The sequence below is a fragment of the Pinus tabuliformis genome, chromosome 5_1 (genome assembly GCF_031772625.1).
Source record: "Pinus tabuliformis cultivar Carrire ecotype Pingquan chromosome 5_1, CPIR1, whole genome shotgun sequence".
NCBI lineage: Eukaryota > Viridiplantae > Streptophyta > Pinopsida > Pinales > Pinaceae > Pinus > Pinus tabuliformis.
The window spans coordinates 408,239,590-408,263,180 of NC_142305.1; the positions used below are offsets into that span (position 1 = coordinate 408,239,590).

At 34.0% G+C, this 23,591-nt stretch overlaps 1 pseudogene; it reads left to right on the forward strand.

Moving 5' to 3' along the window:
• Positions 1 to 8,294: 8,294 nt before the first annotated feature.
• LOC149165214 (uncharacterized) overlaps positions 8,295 to 23,591 on the forward strand; it is a 158,742-nt pseudogene continuing 143,445 nt past the window's right edge.

A 23,591-nucleotide genomic window follows, 5' to 3' on the forward strand; every position in this document is an offset into this window, starting at 1 on the left:
TATTTTATCCAAAACTAAAATTTTAAATTACAATAAATATAAAAATAAAAACATTTTAAAATACTACTACTTTCTTTTTCACATATGCCGATATGATCTACCTCATCAAAACTTATTTTTTATCAATTTTGATTACACAATCTAATTTTTTTCCAAAATATTACAATTATATGTGAATTTGAAAATACATTGTTAGAATTTTTTATTTTTTATTTCTGAGATTCTTGAAATTGATGGTAAATCTTTGAAAAATTAAAAAAATTTCAAAAAATATATTTGTGTACGGCTTGAGAAGAAAATAAAATTAGAATATTTTTCGAAACAAAAAAGAAAAACGTAACGATTTTTCGTGTCGGTTGGCCAAAAATAACACCGTGGTAAGTATATTAAGTTTAAAATTATACGAGTATATAAAACCGTAAGGGCTAGGAGCAAAGGCGTGTGTTCTCGCTATCATATTTACAGTTTATTGGCCGCACGTGCTGACATATCTATCTTTCAGAAAGCGACAGGATGGAGCAATCAAGAAATGGAAGCCAAACTGATAATACGGCTTTTGCCAAAGAAATTTTGCAGAGAATTAACGGTCATTTGAACGGGACTGTATGGAAAAGATATGCGGATTCCACGGAAACGGATGATATTTCAGCTGAATGTGCTGTTAATCAACACTTGGTCTCTAGCGTGGTGTTTACAAGGATTGAAACAGAGAACGGATACACGTGGAAATTGGAGAACGTTTGGGATAATGTGTCGATTCGTCGCTTAAACGACATTGGAGAGAAAGCCAGGTATGAATGGTATCCTTTGAACTACAGTGGGCCAAGGAATATCTGCGTTGCAATGGCTGAAGACGCGAATGTTGTTTTGGCGCGAACTATCATAGATTGGAGCCGCCTAGATGGAAGTGTGTGGAGCCAGCAAATCGTATGGAGCGGAAGTTTTGCGGATTGTCGTCGGGTACTGCAACTGTTGGAAGGCAATAGTAATTCCATACAATTGAGAGGTGACCGTTTTGATCTTCATAGACATTTGCGAAAGCAATATATTGCTCGCCATGACAGTTGTCCCACAGCTGCTGCTATGTCGGCTCTTGAATCTTGCCGAAGAGTTATCATTCCTGTCGAATCCATGGGTACTGGTGATGGTGAGGGTGACATATGTGCCATTTGTCAAGATATGCTCTCCACTGATTGCAAATCGACTGCCTTGCAAACACATTTTTCATACGAGCTGCATTTTCCGGTGGTTTTATTCTAAACTCGAATGCCCTCTATGCAGGGGTACTTTCAGAGTTAGATAGCCTCAATGTCTTCCTATTTTTAAATCCTTTTGGGCTTTCTGGGTTTCCACAGTTTTCACATTTGAAAATTCGGTAGCATTAGGATTTTAGTGCGGTGGGGAATTGCATCGAATATTTTACATTTGAAAAGCTGGTAGCTCTATGATTTTGTTTCCGGTTAATATCGTTTTCTAAATTAAGATTTTCATAGATTTACATTCTATGTAGTGGACAATATGGACAATTCTAGATCCAATTATTGAAGAGTTAGAAATACCCTTAAAATTCATGAGAAATCCCAAATGATTGACGTTTGATGACTTGATGTAGATTTTAAGGGGATTGTATTGGAAAACTACATATGTCCTAATCTCATAATGAGAACGAGCCAACTTTTTCGGCATGCTGTTGGAAGGCGATGTATGCGGTTATGTTATAATGAGAATGTGTATTGTTTTTTGGGAAGCAATAACACATGAAAAGTTTTTGGGATATCTTTTTCATAATTCAATTATATGCTAGGGATAAAGTATCTTGAAATTATAGTTATTAAAGTTTTATTTTCTTCATATTTATGATTATTTGGAGGGTGAGTTTTTGGAATATATTGGTGTATTCATAATAATATACATAAATTAAAGGTTAAAATTTATTTCCAACTTAGTTACGTTGTTTTAATTGATTTATCTCAAATAAATTAGTGAAAGAAAATTTCATAACAACTTCTTCTATTGTGTATGCTTTGCATGTGTGATTTCCTTGCTAGATTTAGCATGCATGGCTATTCATGTGTGTTCTTGGTTATCTTGTTGTCATGGGTGTCGGCTTTCCTAGGTGTGGCAATGTTTTTCAGCCTAGCGTTACCATTTTCAAATAAAAATGGTGTGGTGGATTCTTTTGTATGTAGTTGAGATGGATTACCGGATGGATTAGCTCAGTGGGCCGGTCCTATTGTAATTCATAACACCTAGGAGTCTTGGGATGGAATACATGGTAAACTATGAATGTGAATACCTCAATTGAGCATAGGAATCCCTTGACCGATGATGGCAAGATACACGTGTTGAGTACCTTGGGATACATGGTAAAGCCCAGAGGGTGGAGACCTCGTAGGCTTAGGAATCCCTTGACTCGTAATGTCGGGATACACAGTAAAGGAAAGACATTGGGATGGAAATGTTCTTCATTATGTAGGTGGAGACATTTGGTGGAATCCATGCCTGTTTTGGCCTAGTGATCTACTAATGATTGTAGTAAGGCTTGATATTGTATGTTTATTGTTTATGGCCTAGTGATCGAGTGGGGATTGCGGTAAAGCCTTCTTATATTGTTAATGGTGAGGTGGTATGGCCTCAAGAAGCGCTAGTTGATTTTTTGATCATTACCACAATCATTGTTGAAATATGGCATGAGGATGATTGGATGAAGAGAGACTTGGCTCAGCGAATCTACATATGGGTGGAACCTTCTAGTGCCATACTTTGTTGGATTTTTCATTAGTTAATGAGAACTATTTCTCCTTCGTATTTTATGAGAAAATGTATTGTATTGTATGATGATCTTATGGTTGTTGTATCCTCTTTATTTCTGTTGTTTAAAAGTTGGTTATGAATATGTTTTATGACAATGAAAATGTATAGTTCTCACCATGTTTTGATTTGTACCTGTGTTAGGAAACCAACTCACAAAAAGATAGAAAATATAGATCAATAACTTAGAATTTAGCCTCTTCGAGAGGGCAACCTCATTTACATTACACAATGAACAATTTTTGGATGATACAAATGACTAAACCTCCCTTCTATATATAGGAGTCTAAGGGGTCACAATGTAATCAAGCCAACATAAACCTAATAACATAAGGACACAATAATAACTATAAGGTATACAATGACAATAGTAATGGGTGAATCACTAGCATTATAGGGGCCTAACATGCTCCTCTCCTTCCGAAAAGCATTTTCCTCAACGCTTGAGTAATTCTGGATGCTTCTGTATAAAATTCTCAACCTACAATGTGGAATCTTCAGCGGATAAGTTCTTCCACTTGATGAGATACTCCAAAATTGATCGATTTTGTAGATGTCGAGTTCTTGTTTCTGTGACTACTTTTGGTTGCAGTATGATTTTTCCTTGCTCTTAAATTTCTTGACATATTGTTTGAACTGGGAGCTTGTCACCTCTAACCTTATTTAAACATGAAATATGGAAAACTGGGTGCACTCGGGAAGCTGCAGAAAGCTCCAATTTGTATGCCATAGTACCAATGTTTTGCAACACCTTGTATAGACCATAATACTTTGGTGATAATTTATTATCCTTCTTAGATTGCTTGAGGGACATTTGTTTATATGGTTGTAGCCGTAGGAATACCTAGTCACCTACATCGAAACTTCTTTTACTACAACATTGATTTGCCTGTTGTTTCATTGTATTTTGTGCCAACGTGAGGTTATCCTTTAAGAGTTGCATAACTTGTTGTTGATGTTCAATGTGATGGATGGTGGATGATATCCATAAAGTGCCATAAATCGGGTCTTCTTTTCTCTAGTATGGAAGGAAGCATTACACCACCATTCAGCCAGAGGCAACCATTTGACTGATTTTGTCTATTTATCAAATACAAAGAAATGAAGATATCCTTCGAAAGATTTGTTTACTATCTCAGTTTGCCCATAAAATTGAGGATGATAAGATGAGCTATGAGCTAATTGAGTACCGAGACAAGAAAATAATTCTATCCAAAAATTTCCAATGAAAATGGGATCTCTATTACTTACAATAACCTATGGGTTTCCATTTAGCTTTTGAATTGTTTTGATAAATGCAGTAGAAATTGTACTGGCTTTCAGTGGATGTGATAATGCACAAAAGTATGCATACTTGGTAAGTATGTAAACTACCATCACGATGACACTCTTTCCTTCGGACTTGGCTAAGCCTATGATAAAATCCATTGAAACCTGTAGTAGACCTAGGGTCTTAATTGTTTCAACTTTATTTTGTTGGCAAACCAAACATTCTGCCACAAACTTTTGAATATCCGATTTAAGGCCATCCCAAAAAAAATCCTTCTTAACCCTTTGGTATGTTTTTAAAAATCCTCGATGCCCTCCTAAGTGAGAAGTGTGAAATAACACAAGGATCTTTTGTTTGAGTTGGGAATTCTTACATAGGTATAAGTTATCTTTGTACCATAATGATTTCAAATTCATAACCCAACATCTTTGTGATCCATTTTTTTTGATCTTCAGAGAATAATCATTGTTCTAAAAAGTATTTAAGACTATCATGATTTGTTTTTACCTTGAAGTGTCTTCCCATTAGGTAGGGTCACCATTTCTTAAGTGCATGTAGTATTGCCAACATTTCCATCTCATAAATATATTTTTATAAATACTTTCCCTTGATTCGATGACTTTCGAAAGAAATGGGTCTTTCATGTTGCATTAAAAAAACATCAATTCCATTTCGTGAAGCATCACATTCCATAATAAAGGTTTTTGTGAACTCCGACGTAACTAAGACTGGTGCATGGCACATTACCTCTTTAAGATGTCTGAAGGCCTTTATTGCTTCTGGAGTCCATGAAAATGCATCTTTCTTCAATAATGTTGTTAGAGGTGCTGCTATTCTCCCATAATTATTAAAAAACTTGCGAAAATACCCTGTGAACATGAGAAATCCTCGTAGATGCTTTATGGATGTGGGGATTTTCCATTCCTTAATGGCTTTAATTTTTCTAGGGTCTACCTTAAAACCTTCATGAGATACAATATGACCAAGATATTCCACCTCTTTTACTCCAAAGAAACATTTGGATCTTTTTGCATACAATTTTTTATCCTTCAATAGTTTGAGTACCCTGTCAACACGTTTAACATGATCCTTCCAAGACTTGTTGTAGATTAGTATATCATCAAAAAATACCGACAAAAATTTTCTAACGAAGGGTTTTAAAATGGAATTCATAAAACCTTGAAATGTATAAGGTTCATTAGTAAGGCCAAAAGGCATGACCAAGAATTCATAATGACCATCATGAGTTCTAAATGTTGTTTTCGACATGTCTTTAGTCTTCATTCTGATTTGATGATATCCTGAATGGAGATCCAACTTGGTGTAGTAAATTGATCCATGAAATTCATCCAATAATACATCAATGACAGGAATGGGAAATTTATCTTTAATAGTGAGCTTGTTGAGCTCCCTATAATCCAGACACATGCGCAATGATCCATCCTTCTTGTGAACCAATACTACTAGAGTAGAGAAAGAACTTTGACTAGATTGAATTATACCAGCCTCTAGCATTTCTGCAACCATATGTTCAATTTCACTCTTTTGTGCATAGGGATATCTATACAGCCTAATGTTTGGAGGAACACTTCCTGGAATCATGATCATGAATAGGTGGGACACCTTTGCAAGTCTCAAATACCTTAGAGTGATTGTCCAAGACCTTTTGGATATATATAGAAATAGATGATTTTGATGTGGGAACCTCTAGCGAACATATTTGTGCAATTGCACCTCATTGTTCCTTCTTTAGAAGCTTTGTCATTCCGTTAGAGCTGATTATATCTCCCCGTTTCCCTACAATACCCTTTAATTCAGCTTCCTTTCCTTTCGCACAAAATTTCATGAAAAGTTCTTGAAAATTAAAAGCTATTGTACCCAAGTATTGAAGCCATTGGACTCCTAGCACAACATCAGCACCACCCATTGGAACAGAAAGCATTGGGATATTTAATACATATTCTCCCATGGATAGCTTCATATTATCGAACTTTCTAGAGAAATTAATGGTTCCTCCACTTGCAACCATCAATTTGTTGGCATTATGATACAGGTGTTGCGCTTGATGGCAACTTGCTCTGATGATAGATCATAGTACAACAGGTCAAGAGCAAATAATTAATGATCAGAAAGACGCATACGCTAGTTCACCATGACAAAGGTGCGTATACAAGCGGGTTAGTAGAACAAAAGGCATGTATGTCATACACACGCAGTTTCACGGAAGGGAAAGTGCGTACATGTTGGAAAACTATGTTTTGGTTCGTGGCATTTGGTCCCTGGTATTTTGGTATTGATCCATGGTTATTGGTCTGAGGTATTAACTGCAGGTATTGGGTCTAAGGTATTCCTCCTACGTGGTTTTGGACCATGGTATTCAAGTGTGAGATCTAGTATGCTAGTTATGGGTATGTGATGCATTGTTAAGGATGCACCTATGTGGCGAATGAAGGTTGATGAACCGGGATCATGAAGACTAAAATGCATTATCATTATATGGTATGATCATGAATAGATATGAATACTAACACATGTATTATCATTTATATCTTATGTTCTGGGTATATATGAAGGTGAAAATTGCAGTGAAGGTATAAGTAATTATTTTCAGATCTGTACGCAGGTTCCCTTTGGTGAAAGAGCGTATACACACTGGTTCGATACAACCAAGTAGATTATACATTATGAGATTTAATATTTGAGGTGGTTTTTGGTTCTAGTGGTTGTTGCAGAGTTCTACGTTCTTCTCTGTGTACTAGTGACTGTGTTTCGATGACAGGGTTTCAGTGATTCAGTTGTTGGGTGATTCAGAGATTAATGTTGCATATATAGTTGATGGTTGTATTGCAGTGGTGATTGTTTTGTATTTATGGATCCAGTTTGAAAATTTATGAAACGTGGTCCCAGGAAGAAAAGAGAAGGTCTTAGCCTTCTGTAGGCTGGTGCCTACATACTAGTAAATATATCAGCTGTTACAAGAGCTAGGGGGTTGTAGCTCCCTTGCAAGAGAAGCTGGAGAATGAGAGAAGGTTGTAAATAAGTTTTTCTTATCTTAATGAAAACAACAGCACGTGATTTCTGCCTCGCATTAGGTTTCGACCTTATATCATGGTGTTCATGTGTGCTTCTTATGTGTGATGATCTGTTCTGTTTTACTACACCTATTTACTACTTATATGATTAATGAAGTTCTGATGCTTTGATTAAAGGTCAACATATAATGGATAAATTGAATCATAAGTTTACTGGATATATGCCAGTTGCATTAAACACAGTTGTGTATACATGCTGGTTCCCTTAACGGAAGTAGTATATATGAATCTGAGTATGAAAATGAAAAAGTTATTCATTTTCTAATACTGATTCACCCCCCCTAGAATTATTTTCAACAATTGGTATCAAAGCAGGTCCTTCAGAAGAAGCTTGGTCACTTGAACGAAGATCTGTGAGAATGAGTAATCAAGAAATAGAGGGATCCAACCGACAACCAATCTTCGAGGGAGCAATTTTTCTTACTGGAAGATAAGAACTTCAGCCTATCTATAATCACTTGGAACAGATATTTGGGGAATCGTGGAAGGAGGATATACCTATCCATCAACAATTCCAACAGATACGGCGGGTAGAAAGAAATATGAACTCAATGCCAAAGTTGTTACTATCTTATTGGGAAGTTCGTCAAAATCAGATTTTTCAAGGTCATGTAGTTCAAATCAGCCAAACAAATATGGGACAAAATAATTCTAAGCTAGTCAGAAACGTTGGTTTCAAAAATTGTTCACAAGTCTTTCCACAAACATAAAAAAATGTGCTAAGCTTAAAACCCTCAGAATATGGCATGAAACTCTTAAGATGCATAGTAATGAAAGCATAGCTAATTACTTCCTACCTATAGATGAGATTGTAAATTGTTTGAAGAATTTGGGTGAAGAAATTAAGGAAGTTGTCTTAGTTGAGAAATCTTTGATATCCTTGTTTGCTAAATTTGAATCCAAAGTGTCTACCATAGAAGAAAAGGAGGATCTGCAAAATATCACTATGACACAGCTTCACGGAATCTTAACTGCCTGTGAAATGGGAAAAGGAGGACCATCAGATATGAGAGAAGCCGCATTTAAAGTATCAACAAAGGCAAAAGAAAAACTCAATGAATTAGGATACATTTCAGAAGAAGAATATGAGGTAAATTTTGTCAGTAATCTTCAACGGGGATATGGAAGGTTCAAAGGTAAGCTACCATTCAAATGTTTTTCTTGTGGTAGAGTTGGTCATTACACTACTAGATGCCCTCATAACAAACGAAAGATCTCTAAAGAAGGTAATGGAAGTTATTATACTCACGATAATAGTAATGACTCATCCAATAATGATGAAGACAATCAAGAAATTAAAATTCTCATGGCATACGAAAATAATGACGTAGAAAAAGAAGAAGTTACCAAATTAAAAGATCAACTGGAGACAGTAACCAGAGTAAGGGAGAAGCTACAGGATGTAGTAAAAGATCAGAGCATAAAAATCCAGAGACTCAAATCTAAGATCCTCTCTCTAAAAGAAGATCTTGGGAGATAAAAGAAGCGGAATGAAGAAACTCTTGAAGAACAAGAACATGAAGTGCTCGAATTTAGGCAACAAGTGGAAGAAGGAAGAAAAGATAAAGAAAACATAAAGAATCAATATTTGGAAAAGGAAGAACAACATCATGTTGAGGTAAATATCTTAAAAGGTAAATTAGAAGAAAAGAATAAACTGTTAAAATTTGAAGACAATACTAGGATTTTGAATGATATTCTTAGTAGTCAAATATCCCCTACTATCAAAACTGGTATTGGCTTTTATGAAACTGTTGAAGGTGAATCTAGCTCACAGGGTGAGGGAAGTAATTCTAATGCAAAATCTGAAATGATCAAAAAGGAGATAAGTGGTCAACCCCAGCAACAACCATGGAAAGAAATTCTTCAAAGAATATCTTTTGCTCCTAACTATGGAAGGGATAGATCTTTATTTCCTCCGATGAGTAATGTTGAATGTTATGAATGTCATAATCTTGGACATGTTGTAGCAAGATGTAGAAGAAGAATGGTTCAAAACGATCACACAGAAAGATCATCATGTTCCAGGTACTTTGAGGGATACATTTTTGCTTGCAATATGTTTGGTCACAAAGCTATTGGTTGCAATAAAAGGAATATGAAACATGTAAGATGTTATGCATGTAACAAGTTTGGACATAAAGTAAAGGAATGAAGGAGCAAAATTCTGACACCAGACCAAGAGGAGCATACATCATCACAATCCTAGGTATTGAAAAATATGGAATTATTGCCAGAAAGATGTGGCATAGCTCAGTTTGCACACATAATATACCCAAGGGAAGCTGAAAGTGTAAAACTTTAGTATTCTGATTTTCATATGCAACTTTTATAAAGAAAAGTTTCATATATACTCGAGTTAGACATTGCACAGTCGTGTATATGATGTTTTGAAGAAAAGCAGCAGTACAGAAGTCTAATATGGTTCAGTTGCTGTTTGATGATGGCATGGCATAGGTTCAGGGGGAGCATATACTTCAAATAATACATTTTTGGCATTATGGTTAGAAGTCCTTGGTCATGATGCTTATGTGGCTAAATGATATATCTTGCTACTTATTATTGGTTGGTCAAAAGAATGGTATTGTAGGTTACAGGGTTGGATGTTGATGCTTATGGTGGAGATCATATATGGTGTATGATAGTTGGTGATGACTATCATGGTCTTGATTAGATTGCTGGTCTTTGATTTGTAACCTCACTATGCATGGGATGGATGATGTAATGTTTCCTTTTTTTGAGCAAATGGTGTATCCCCACATGGTTGGGAGATTGATGTATGTATGAGTCTTTGGTGATAGGAAGGTCACTAGCGATGTATGTATAGAGTCATGTTATTCTTTTGTAGACCTTGCATGTGCTTAGGGGGAGCATGGATGGATTGGTATATCTTGGCATGTAGAAAGGGAGAGCTGAATCAGAAATTTCAGCATGTACTTAGGGGGAGTATGGACTGCAAAATGTATATCAAGGGAAAGGATTTCTTGGTCCACCCTTTGCCCTTGATGTCAAAGGGGGAGAGTGACTTGGTGTGGTGGTTGCCATCAAGTCCAAAGCGGGAGATTGTTGGAATTATGATATAAGTATGATACAGGTGTTGTCCTTGATGGAAACTCACTCAGTTGATAGATCATTGTACAACAAGTCAAGAGCAAAGAGTTAATGATCAGAAAGAGGTATATGTTGGTTCACCTTGACAAAGGTGCGTATACATACGGGTTAGCAGAACAAAGGGTGCACATGTTGTACACACATAGTTTCATAGAACGGAAAGCACGTACATGTTAGAAAACTAAGTTTTGGTTCTTGGTATTTGGTCCATGGTATTTTCCTATTGATCCATGGTATTTGGTCTGAGGTATTGACCCCATCTATTGGGTCGAAGGTATTGACCCCAGCTATTGGGTCGAAGGTATTGGTCCTACGTGGTTTTGGACCATGGTATTGAGAGAGGCTTAAACCTATATAAGGAGGAGAAGATCATTAGGCCAAATGACAAGTGTGCAAGTGATGAATCTCTGATGAAGTGTGAGATCTAGTATGCTGGTTATGGGTACGTGATGCATTGCTAAGGATGCACCTATGTGGCAAATGAAGGTTGATGAACCAAGATCATGAAGAATAAAATGCATTATCATTATATGGTATGATCATGAATATATCTAAATACAGATGCATGTCTTATCCTTTATATCTTACGTTCTGGGTATATCTAAAGTTAAAAATTGCAGTGAAGGTATAAGTAATTATTTTCAGATTTGTACGCATGTTCCCTTTGGTCAAACGTCGTATACACGTTGGTTTAACACAACCAAGTAGCGTATACATTATGAGATTTGGTATTTGAGGTTGATGTTGGTTCTAGTGGTTGTTGCAACATTCTAGGTTCTGCTATGTGTACTCGTGACTGTGTTTTGATGACAGGGTTTCAGTGATTTAGTTGTTCGGTGATTCAGAGATTGATGTTGCAGATATAGTTGATGGTTGTATTGCAGTGGTGATTGTTTCATATTGATGGATCTAGTCTGAAAATTTATGAAATGTGGTCCCTTGAAGAAAAGAGAAGGTTGTAGCCTTCTGTAGGCTGGTGCCTACGTACTAGTAAATATATCAGCTAGTACAAGAGCTAGGCGATTGTAGCTCCCATCTAGGAGAAGCTAGAGAATGAGAGAAGGTTGTAGCTTTTTGCAGGTGGGTGCCTGTGTACTGGTATGATTCTACGCTAGTACAAGATTGTAAACAAGTTTTGCTTATCTTAAAGAAAACAACAACAAGTGGTTTTTCCCGCATTGGGTTTCAACCTTATATCATGGTGTTCATGTGTGCTTCTTATGTGTGATGATCTATTCTGTTTTACTACACCTATTTACTGTTTATATTATTAGTGAAGTTCTGATGCTTTGATTAAAGTTCAACATATAATGGATGAACTGAATCATAAGTTTACTGGATATACGCTAGTTACATTAAACACAGTTGCGTATACACACTGGTTCACTGAACTAAAGTAGCATATATGAATCGGAGTATGAAAATGAAAAAGTTATTGATTTTCTAATACTCATTCATGTCCCCGCAATATTATTTTCAATGCACTTGAAACTCTAGTGTTGGATATAGGAAGCAATTCAATTCCTTTGCTATCTTACATTGAATAAAATTATGGGTACTTCTTGAAACAATCATCACTATTACCTTCTTCTTCTTGATATGTCCTTCTATCTTGATAGTTTTAGGAGTGGTAATTCCAGCCAATGCATTACAAGATATGGTCAGATTCATTTCTTCTTTATCTAGGGTTTGTTCCTAGAGTATATCCTCTTCTTTTGACATTTCTTGTTCCTTTTCTTCCTCCTCTTCACAATCTATGTAGAATAGTTTCTTCTCAACACACTTATGACCTTTAGTGTATTTGCTATCACAACTATAACAAAGCCCTTTTGCTCTTTTTTCTTCCAATTTTTGTGGTGTCAACCTTGTAGGTTGTGGAAGGCTATGGGCAATATCACTTCCATATTTATAGTTGTGAGTGGTAGGCTTCCTTATCGCCATAATTTTTCTTTCCATTTTTCTTGCTAGCCTAAATGCCTTCTCCAGTGAATCAAGTTCCCAAAGGCAAATCTCATGTAGGATATTATCCTTTAAAGTCCCTATGAACACATCAATCCTATGCTCCTCTAGAATATATTTTACCCTTATGTTCAATTTTCGGATGTCCTCAATGTGCTCCACCATTGAACCCTTTTGTTTGAGATTTATCAATTGGCTAAAAAAGGTGTTTCTTTTTGTATCCTCATAATTTACTATCATTTCCTTCGTAAAAATTTCCCAAGTGAAAATTTGTTTACGAGAGCAAAGCCATCGATACCATACAAACTGATTTGGTTCCAAATATAAAGTTGCAATACGTACCTTTTGTGTGTTTTTGACATTATGGAGATCGAAAAATTGCACCATCTATAGTATCCATGTTCCGAGATCCTTTCCATCAAAATTCCTCATATCAATTTTTGGAACATTGTGGGTCTTCAATCCAACATTAGAGTCTATGAAATCATGATTAACATTTCGTTTACTCTCATCATGAGTTTCCTTTACTACCCTTTCACCATTAGTGACTATTTCTTGTAGCAACTTATTCAAATTTATCTTCAATTCTTCGATCTTATCATCCATGTCATTCATCTTAGCTTCTACGCCTTTCTTTAAACCATCCATATTAGCATCCATTCCATCCATCTTAACTTGCATGCCATTCATATTAGCTTCCACATCATTCATCTTGGCCTCATTTACCTTTAGTGAGAGTGAGATTTGTTGTACTTCATCTTGTAATTTTGATATATCATGTTTCATTTCTTCCTCTTCTTTATGAGTCGTGTTAGATATTTCAGGTTGCTTATTAGATGTTTCCATTTCCTTTCTTCAATTCATTAATTAATGCTAATAGTTATTCACTATTCCCTTTGAATTCCTTCAAACTAATTTTTCGAACCAATCTTAAGAAAAATTAAAAAAAACTGCACACCTTTTTTTTCACTTTGTAAGAACTCGATTTTGAATCTAGTGTATCTCTCTAACTGTGGATCTCAAATATCTGAAATATCATCCTGCGGTAACCCTTTGAGTCCTCTTTCTGATGCCACAAGTTTGATCAAGATTGGATTCTCCAAGGAAGAGATGCCATATCTCCCACGGTGACGTGATTATAGAATAGTTTAGCGGAGGAAATTTATATGATGTGCCATGTGTCACTGTTTCGACCTTAGTACTTGAAACTGATAAACAAAAAAGTATTGGCCGCCTTCTTTCTAAAACTTCTTACAAAATTTCAATCCTATGCACAAAAAAAAGCTATGACAATTTTCCCTAGGTCACCTATTTGGAATGTAATTCGGGAGTATGCAAAAACTCTAACTTCCTCAGATTATATCTCCACAAATATAGCAAAACATGCTCCGAAATTTGGACCCAAAGTTCAAAATGATTTCGGCCTAAATGGGTTGTTTTTAGCTTTTGAAATGTCACAAGAAAAAATTATAGCGAAAGTTCCATGATGACCTGTTTGGAGCAGCAAAACCCTAGAATCCAAAGCTCTGATACCAAATGTTAGGAAACCAACTCACAAAAGGATAGAAAAGATAGATCAATGCCTTAGAATTTAGCATCTTTGGAGGGGAAACCTCATTTACATTACAAAAATGAACAATTCTTGGATGATACAAGTGATTAAACCTCCCTTTTGTATATAGGAGTCTAATGGCTCACAATGTAATCAAGCCGACATAACAGTAATAACATAAGGGCACAAAAATAACAATAGTGGGTTTCTATGGGACATACTAATAACAATATGGGGACAATACGAGCATAATAATAACAATAAGGGATATAATGACAATAGTAATGGAATCACTATTATTATAGCGGCCTAACAACATGAATGAGAAATGAGTCTATGACCAATGCTTCTTAGTGATTCTCATATAAGTATAAGATGCTTATGCTCAGATATGTTATTATGACCTATAGCAAGCATCTTTATCACATGTTTCACAAATTTTCCTTCATGGCTAGTCTAGTCCTAGCCCTTTAAGTTTTGGGCAGTGACCGGGTCATAGCCTTGTAATTTAGCCTTAAATCTTGGAGTCACTGGTATGGAAATGGCAGAAAAAGGCTACAGTCCCACCCATGAAGGCTCATGGGAGTGACTAAGACCCTCAGTCACTTAGAGGGCTTGGTAAGGGAGAAACTGGGGCTCTAGGTCCTTGAAATATTGAGTTTCCTCAGGGGTTGATCACCTGGAAATGTGGGGTAGCTCCTTGAGGTTCTGTACAATGCATGGATGGACCATTTTGTTGCATTTTATCGGTTCCACTTCCTCAAGGTGACCTGGGAGGTTGAATCAGAACATAGTAGCCTCTTGTCACATGTTTACCCTAGTTCGTCGGTTACAATGGTATCATAGAATTCTTCACCCTTTGGACTAGACGGGTAGTGTGTTGGTCATGCATTCATGTTGGTTGCATATGTGTTCTCATTGTTGTGGTCTATGTACTAGTTTTGTATGCCTAGTTTTGATTATGGTTGCAGTGGTGTTGCCATGTGAAAATTTAATGGCATTATTGTTGGATGTGTTTATCAAGGGTTTATGTAAGTTATGCACTCAATATTAATGTTTGTGTTTGTATGTAAGGTATACGCATGTGCGTCATATATATTTTTTTATGCACACATTGATATGGGTGTCGTTGTCATGCCTGAGATAATGATGTGTGGTTAATATGGTCTTGCATTGACGACTAGACTATGGTTATCATGATACTTAAATGTTGTTATGATTATCACTACAACAAAATAGGAAATTTGTACCAACTTTAGAGCGAGATTTTAGTGCATTTTTTCTCCAAATGAGATGAACATCCTGACACTAAATCTGAATCTATTGTACAATTTTTAAAGCATCCTTTTTTGTGCCATATTTTGTATCATTTTTTACACCATATTTTTCATCCTTTTTTGCATCCGATTTTGCATCATATTTTGCATGTAATTTTGCACCACTTTTTCAATCTCGTTTTGCACCCTATTTTACAACAAGTTTTACAACAGTTTATTCTTCTAGTTTTGTGCGAATTTTTGAATATGTTTTCATGTCTTTTTTTTCTTCCAATTTTATGCCATTCTATGCTTCTAGTTTTATGCAATCAATTGCATCGGTTTTTACACCATATTTTGCATTCAATTTAGCACCATTTTTTGCATCCAGTCTTACACCAAATTTTGCATCCATTTTTGTGCTCATTTTTGCATCTTGTTTTGCACCACTTTTTACATCAACTTTTACATTTGATTTGTCTCCCTTTTTTGCAAAATATTTCGCATCATTTGTTGCATCTAATTTTCTATCATTTTTAACACCATTTCTCACATCCAATTTTGCATCGTTTCCAACATATAAATTTTCATCTAGATTTGCGTTGTATGTTGAGCCATGTGTTGCATTCACTTTTGCATCCCATTTTGTGTCTAATGTTATGTTCAATTTTGATGCATTATTTTTGTATACTTTTGTGTTTCTTTTTGCACCAAGTTTTGCATCACTTTTTATCTATCATTTTTCATTGAGAATTGCATCTTAATTTGCACCCAATTTTGATCCATTTTTATGGCCATTTATGCACTATTTTATGTGTCTACTTATGTGTCAAATTTTGCATTATTTTTTAGATCAATTTTTGCACACTTTTTGTTGTGCAATTTTTCATCCTTTGTCCTGATGATGGATCACGATTGGGATTCGAAACGTCGATAAAATAAATGGTTAATACTATGGGTTCTCTGGCTTCTAATTCAATTTTTCATCCGTTTCGGCATCCAAATTTACATCCTTTATTCTGCCTCATTTTGTGTCCAGATTAGCATCTCATTTTGTGCCTAGGTTTAAGTCTAAATTTGCATCTAGTTATGCATTATTTTTGGCATCCAATATGGTGCCATTGCTTCCACCCTTTTATTATACCCCTCTACAACAAAAAAGGTCATTGGTGAGGGTTGAAAAATTTCACCATAATCTTATTGGTGACAGTCAAAATGAATTTTGTCACAAAAAACTAAATGTCAGCAATGGTGGCATTGCCAAAAGTATAGGCATTTTGGTGATATTTAAGTTCCATCATGAATAATGAATATAATGACAAATATTGATCGTCACTATTTCATATGAAAAATAGTGATTTATGGTGACAGACCTCTCATGACCCCCACTATTAATGCATGCATGTGGTGACACTCATTGACCATCACCTTTTTATATTTTGGTGAAGGTTGAAAAATGTCACCACAAGCTCATTGGTGACAGTCAAAATAGCTTCCATAAAACAAAATTAATGTCACCAAAGGAAACATCATTAAAATCATAGGTGTTGTGGTGAAATTAAAGGTCCATCACGAATAGTGATTAGAATGACAGATAACGATCATGACCATTTCATATGAACAACAATCATTTATGGTGAAATAACTTTTATGACTGTTACTATTGATGTATATATATGGCGACACTCATTAACCATCGCAATTTCATATATATATATATATATATATATATATATAATGAATTTTGATAATGGTCCTTTAACTACCCTCACTAATGATACATATATACGGACGAATAGTGATCGTCACCATTCTTTATAAATATTAGGGCATGGTGGGATCGAACCACCAACCACATGCTTGTAAAGAAGGTGCTCTTCCATTGAGCTAACACCCTTCAAAGAATTAAGCCTTGAAACTTTATGGACTTTTTTCCTTGGAGAGAACATATATTTACAAGTCAAATTGTTTCTTTAATCCAGGCCATTCTGAATTATCTGAGAATTCTTCTCTCTCTTCTATCTTATTCTACCAAAATATCAAATATACCTATCATTAAAGGAAATAAGGTAGTTTACAATTATGCAAAACAAGAATTGAGAAAATAAGATAACTTACAATCATGTATATAATCACATTAAATAATTGTGCCAAACCTTGGTAGTTGTACTACCATCCAACCATGTCCTTGTAACTATTGTAACCCGAAGCCTCATTTTGTCATCGTAATACTGGTAACTACAGACAAAATAATTTTTGACATCATGATGGAGCTTTTTCCAGAATTATTTTATTAGACACAACCAAACATGTGAAAATGACGACAAATAATTTAAATGGACAAAAAATAACATACAATGTTATAAATTGTATAAAAAATTGTTGATTGGTAGCCTGTAATGGTAAGTTAGAATGTTCACTTGGTGCACCATTAAAAATTATTATCAAGTATTTTATCAATTCTATACATATTCCATGAAGTTGCATTACCGTGACCAATCACAAGGTCCATTGATGATGATCCTTTTTGCAAAAGTATCCATGTAAATGGCATTAATAACTGATAGATTATTTCAAAATAGAACTATATAGGTTAGGATACTTTCTCAATGCCCTATCAATGATTTGATGGAAGTGATATAATTAAAATATTCTAAAGATGAAGTCAGGGTTACAATTCCAAAGACCTTAAAATATTTATTACAAGATAGGAGACGAGTATTAATTGGGACCCAAAGTTAATGTATCTAGGAATTACCTGAATTTATCATATATTTTCACATTAACTAAGCATCAAACTAAACAAACAATCTTTTGAAACAACAAAAATAATATATCAATGCTAGAAAGGCAAAAGTGAGCAAGAATAAACCATTTCCAAAGATGAAAAAGGTCCCACAATACCTTGAATATTTACAGCATTAGAACAATTTACTTCAAATGTGCCATTGCAATAAACATAGTATGTCAGCTTTAGTTTAGCACAAATTTTCTTAATTGCAAAATTTTGTCAAAACATCAAATGCAATTTGAGACACATTTTGAAAAGCATGTAGAAACTTCTAACAAATTAATACATTTTAAAATAAAACTATAGTACGAGTCTTCTCTTTTAATAAGACAACTACAAATTTTCTACTAGCTCAATGGTAGGTATTGTCAAGTTGTCATTCAAACACAATAATTCAACATAATCAATAACCAATTACAAACACATAGGTATGAGAGATTTAAACATGTGATTTTGTTAAAATGATGAAAATATATCATCAAGTTCTCATTTTTAATCCTTATAGAAAAGTTTCCAACTCTTTAGACACATTAACTGAACATAATCAACAATGAATTATAACCAACACATAAGTGTCCTAGATTAAAAGATATTAAAAAGAAAAAAAAAGTATTAGCATACATAAATACATGCTAAAACAAGGAAAAAATATTATGAACAAAATAGTAATGATATCTACAGTTGATCACTAAACATTGCTTGGTGAAAATCATGTTAATGAATTGATGTATTATGAACGGTTGACATCCATAGATCTGACTCTGATATGTACATAAAATATTATTAATTAAGGTGAGCCTTCCTAGAAATTATCAAGTGTGTGCTCTACCACAAAGCGAATAGCACATTTGAATTCTTGTCTTTCTATACAAAAGGCAATAGATGTCTCACCCTCTCTTTCTCTTCTAAACTCAAAAAGATATAAAATTTCATTAATTAGGTCCTACTTCACTGTCCTCTCCTAGCTTAAGCTTTAAATGTGGCACACTCTCTTTTGAATGTCAAGCAACACCAAACTGAACAAAAAAATAGATACGTCTTCTCCTTAGAAAGGATTTTATGTTGCCACAACTTCCAATAGGGAAACCAAGTACCTTGTTACAACTCCATTCATATAAATCAATTTGACTCCAACATCAAATCCCTTTTTATTAAGGTAGAAACTAAATGAATGGTCAACGACCAGACCGCGATGTGCTACATGAACAAGATTTGTGTATGAATATGTTGCAGTACTACTGCTTCATGAAAGTAAGTTGTGGCCTGCAGTAAAAACTAAGGGAAAGTTTATGCTTTAAGCTTTTCCTTGTATAGGTGCAATAATCCTTTGTCCCATTCCTAATCACATGTGACACCTGAATAAATGGTAAATGACAACTTGAGATCCTTAGATTACTCCATCTTATCAAAGATAATATCAATCAAAGGTTGTAAGATCAATAGCTTCCATTAATTTACTAAACACATTATGGCACAACATTTTGCTTCAAATCATATACCTTTAGTCTTTACTCCTTGTGTTCTAATAGAATCCTAGGCAGATAGCTCCTTACCCCTTAGGAAACAATCCTTTTATGGCTTGCACAACTTCAATTGTTGCAGTGAACTCTGCAAGTTGTTAGGAAAATTATGGTGGCAATAAAGCTAGTGAGTTTGTACCAAAGTTATACAAAAATCAATGTAAACTTTGAAACGGGAACTGATACTGTTACCCATTTCGTAGAGATAGCAAAAAAGTGACCTGATTTTGAAAAGGGGTGATGCAGAACACACATGTTTTTTTAGAGCATAGTTTTTGGCACTTTACTTTTTTTTTATGTACATTATGTTTTAGAATGGTAGTGATTTTCATACTGAATTGAAAAAGTGGGTATTCTGCATTAGACCCTTTTTTTAAAAGACCTGTTTTTTGGCTTTTAATTTTCTAATGTATAAAATGTAAATAATTATTTTGTAAATTTGATAATTTTTGAAGTGGTCACTTTCTTCATATTTTCTTGTTTTTTGTTTTAATTTTAATATTTTTATAGTGAGGTTTGTATTGTTTTGTATTTTTAAATTAGAAGGTCGATATTTTGAATTTTAGATATTCTACATATTTATACATCCTTAATTAATTTTTCAATCCACATAAAATAATTGTTTTTAAAAACAATATTTCTTAACAATGGACATAAAAATAACCATTTTTAACATAAATATAACTAAAAAACTACATGTTTTGATAATGTTTTGGTAGAATTGACATGTCAAAATCACAATTTTTATACGAAAATTTTAACTAAAAAAGGTTAAATAATAGTTTTTCTTATGAATTTCATGTCAAAAAAATAATAATAATCACCTTTTTTTCAGGAAATAATTATTAACTTAAAAATCAATGCGAAAATCACATATTACAAATATTGAATGCATAACAACCCTAATTGAGTGTTTATTCTTCTCATAAAATATCACAGTCAAAACATTGCAAAGCTTGATTTCCAAGCATATCCTAAATTTAATCAACAATGTCGCGTAATCCAAACTCTTCGTCCTCTAGAGTTTCATCATTGTCTTCTTTCACAATATTTTCTAATTCCTTTTGCTCATTTTCCTCTTCTAATGGATATTTGATGTCTGCAAATCTCTCAATGTATGTCTTTCCAAACATTCCATGTAATGGTGGTTGGGGTTCCTTTTCCTTTTCTGCCACACGTGATTCACTAAAGTTCCCTTTCTTCAACCCAATTTCTTGCATTGCATCTGGAAGAAATTGAAGAGCATTAATTCTTTGCTGAATGAAATTGTTGTATTGGATCTTTTTCTATTGCAATGGAATTTCTTCCTTTTTGAAGGCAACATGCTACTGTTGTACCTAATTATCAAGCACAAAAGAAATAATGAACTAAATTAGTACAATGACATATTAATTAAGAAATAACATATTGAAATTCAATTCCATATAATAAAACTTACTTGAGCCATAAAATAAATTCAGAACCTAATCTCCTTAATTTAAACATATGTCTATAAGATAGTTAATCAATAATTGTGGTTTTTGATAAATGTTAACTGTCTTTCCTTTTGCTTCTTTGTCTTCATATGTTAGTTTTCTCACAACAACATCATAAGTCAGTATTTGGCTATGACTCTTTCTTTCTACCCGATTAAAAATCATAGACATATGGCTATCATCTTTCGCCCAACTACCAATATGAATGAACTCACAATCATTTATAAATTGTTGATCTTCATTGTTAAGAAGATTTGGCTTTTGCCTGTAACATGAAATAGTAAAAGTTCAATTAACTTGTACATAAATGAATTTTTCAACATTAATCAAATATAAATTTTAAACATCTTACCATGTAACTTTCATCCTTGAATTTGTTTTCCCCTTGAAGCTTGACAATATCGTTGCCAATTGTGTGTCTGAATGAAATGTCACAAATCTCCATAATGGTGATGACATGACTTCTACAAATCCCACAACAACTTTACTAAGAGCTTGATAAGTATAAGGGTCACTATCATAGTCTAAGTTTGGAATATTCAAACCATGGGGAATATCTGCAATGACTAGGGCATAATCCCTTTTATGTATGAGTTTAGCAATGTATTCACAGTCGCCTTGTATTACTTGATATTGAATAGTGTCTAGCCCATTCCAAATGAAATGATTAAGAGTTGGATCAAGTTCAACATTCTTAATACGTTGCTTCCCTAGTCTTTCAATCTTTATTTTTTCAATAAACGTTTTGAAACTATATAGCACTCCATTATCATCTTTCCTCATCTTTTATAAAATAAACAAATATATGTGTAATTTATAAACTAAAAATACTACACAGATGAATAAAAATGAATGTATAAATCAAGATAGCTTTTTAAATGCAAGATAAAAATCTTTTAATGTTGATGTAGAACTTGAATCTGGATAGTTGCGTACAACATCATCCCAACTATCTTCATTCAACAATCTAACCATTTGTTCTTGAATTTTCATGTAAACTTTGTGACTGCATAGATAAAGTAACAAAAAGTTAATATAATGATTTGTAGAACAAATACTACCAAGAAAAACATGCTTTATTTAAAAGACAAATATAATCTAGAAATAAATAAAAATAATTCAACAAACTTACGTTTGAAATTCTTCATACATTTCCTTCAATGATAATTCCCCTGACCTCACACGAGATAATATTGTTTTGACAAATTTTTCATCTTTCACTCCTTGCATCACCCTCCAAGGTGTGATAGTCATATCGTCTGGAAGTTGCTTCATTTCAGGAGCTAATTTACTGTTGCTACATATCAATGGCTTAGACTCTTTGACCCTATGGTTTTTAATGGCAATGTCTTCCCACATGCTAAAAATCACATCAATCAACTTCCAAACATCTCGAGTTCTAAATTCCCATTGGAAAATGTTATCAACACCTCTGAATAAATCACTATTTTTGTTTCCTTTTCCACCTTTTTAATTGTTTTTCTCTTCAATGATAGCCCATTTCCATACAACATTCCTTTCAGAAATTTGAAGTAACATTTATCCTATCCCCACCACATTTTTCTTGAAATTCACTATGAATAAATCTAACCCTTTGGATGAAAGTCATAGAAATCTTGTATTCATTATTTGAATTATGATCCCATGCCACTAATTTTGCTTCTGTATCTGATAAATCGGCATAAATGATACATTTCATTGTTTCAAAACATGGGTTATTAGGATATTCCTCCATCAATTATCTTTGAGCTTCTACAGAATGGTTCCCCCCAAGCACATAATAATTGTAATCAAAACATTCTGACCTATCAAATGCTTCTTCATTGGGAACTTAAAGTGGATCAACAAGAAGCACATAACTAACCACATGAGCATATGGATTGTACCTCATCAATGTCTTCAAGTTGTGAACATGCAGATGATGTGGCTTTCTGACTTGATATTGACATTGTCCTTCACTTGCCTTATTGGTTTGTTAGACATTAAGTTGAAATGTACGACCACCATCAATTAAGTTTCTCTTTGTCAAATTTTGTCGAATGGCATTTTTTTTTTTTTTGATAATGCCATCCTCTAAATCAACTCCTGGTGTAATGATTTCTCTGCTTTATTTTAAAGGTTCACTACGTTCTTGACTGATTTTTATGACTACTTCAAAATCTTCAACTTTACTTTTCTTCTTCATAATATTCCCAATAGATTTATTCTTGGGCATTATTACTTTTGGTCCTTTATGGCTCTTCTCAGTTCCAATGTCATCTTCAATAATGGCAACATATGTTTCACTGTCAATTTCAACTTCATCATCCTCAAAAGTAACTTATTTACCCTTGCTAGACTTATCCACTAGAGGCCTTTTCTTTTGATTCTTTGGATGTAGTTTTGTAGCATCATCAATTACTACATTTTGCTTGTTTTCCATATCTTCTTCTGACACTGAGTAAAAACTGCTGACAACTTTCATGATATCATGCTCTATGAAATGAATGCCTCACAACCTAATTGAACAACTTTCAACAAAATTCTGCCAAACAAAATATCATATGTCAATAAAAACAAAGTTAAAAAAATATTGTGAGACACTTTCAAGAATGAAAAATAAAAATAAAAATAACAATACTTATGATGTTTTGTGTCATCTCATTTACAATTTGTTTACACAACCTTGTAGATACCTCTCTCATGTCATAAAATCAATATGATAGTTAGTATTTAATCCTTTCATGTGGCTTGGGAGCTTTTGTAAGTATGTAA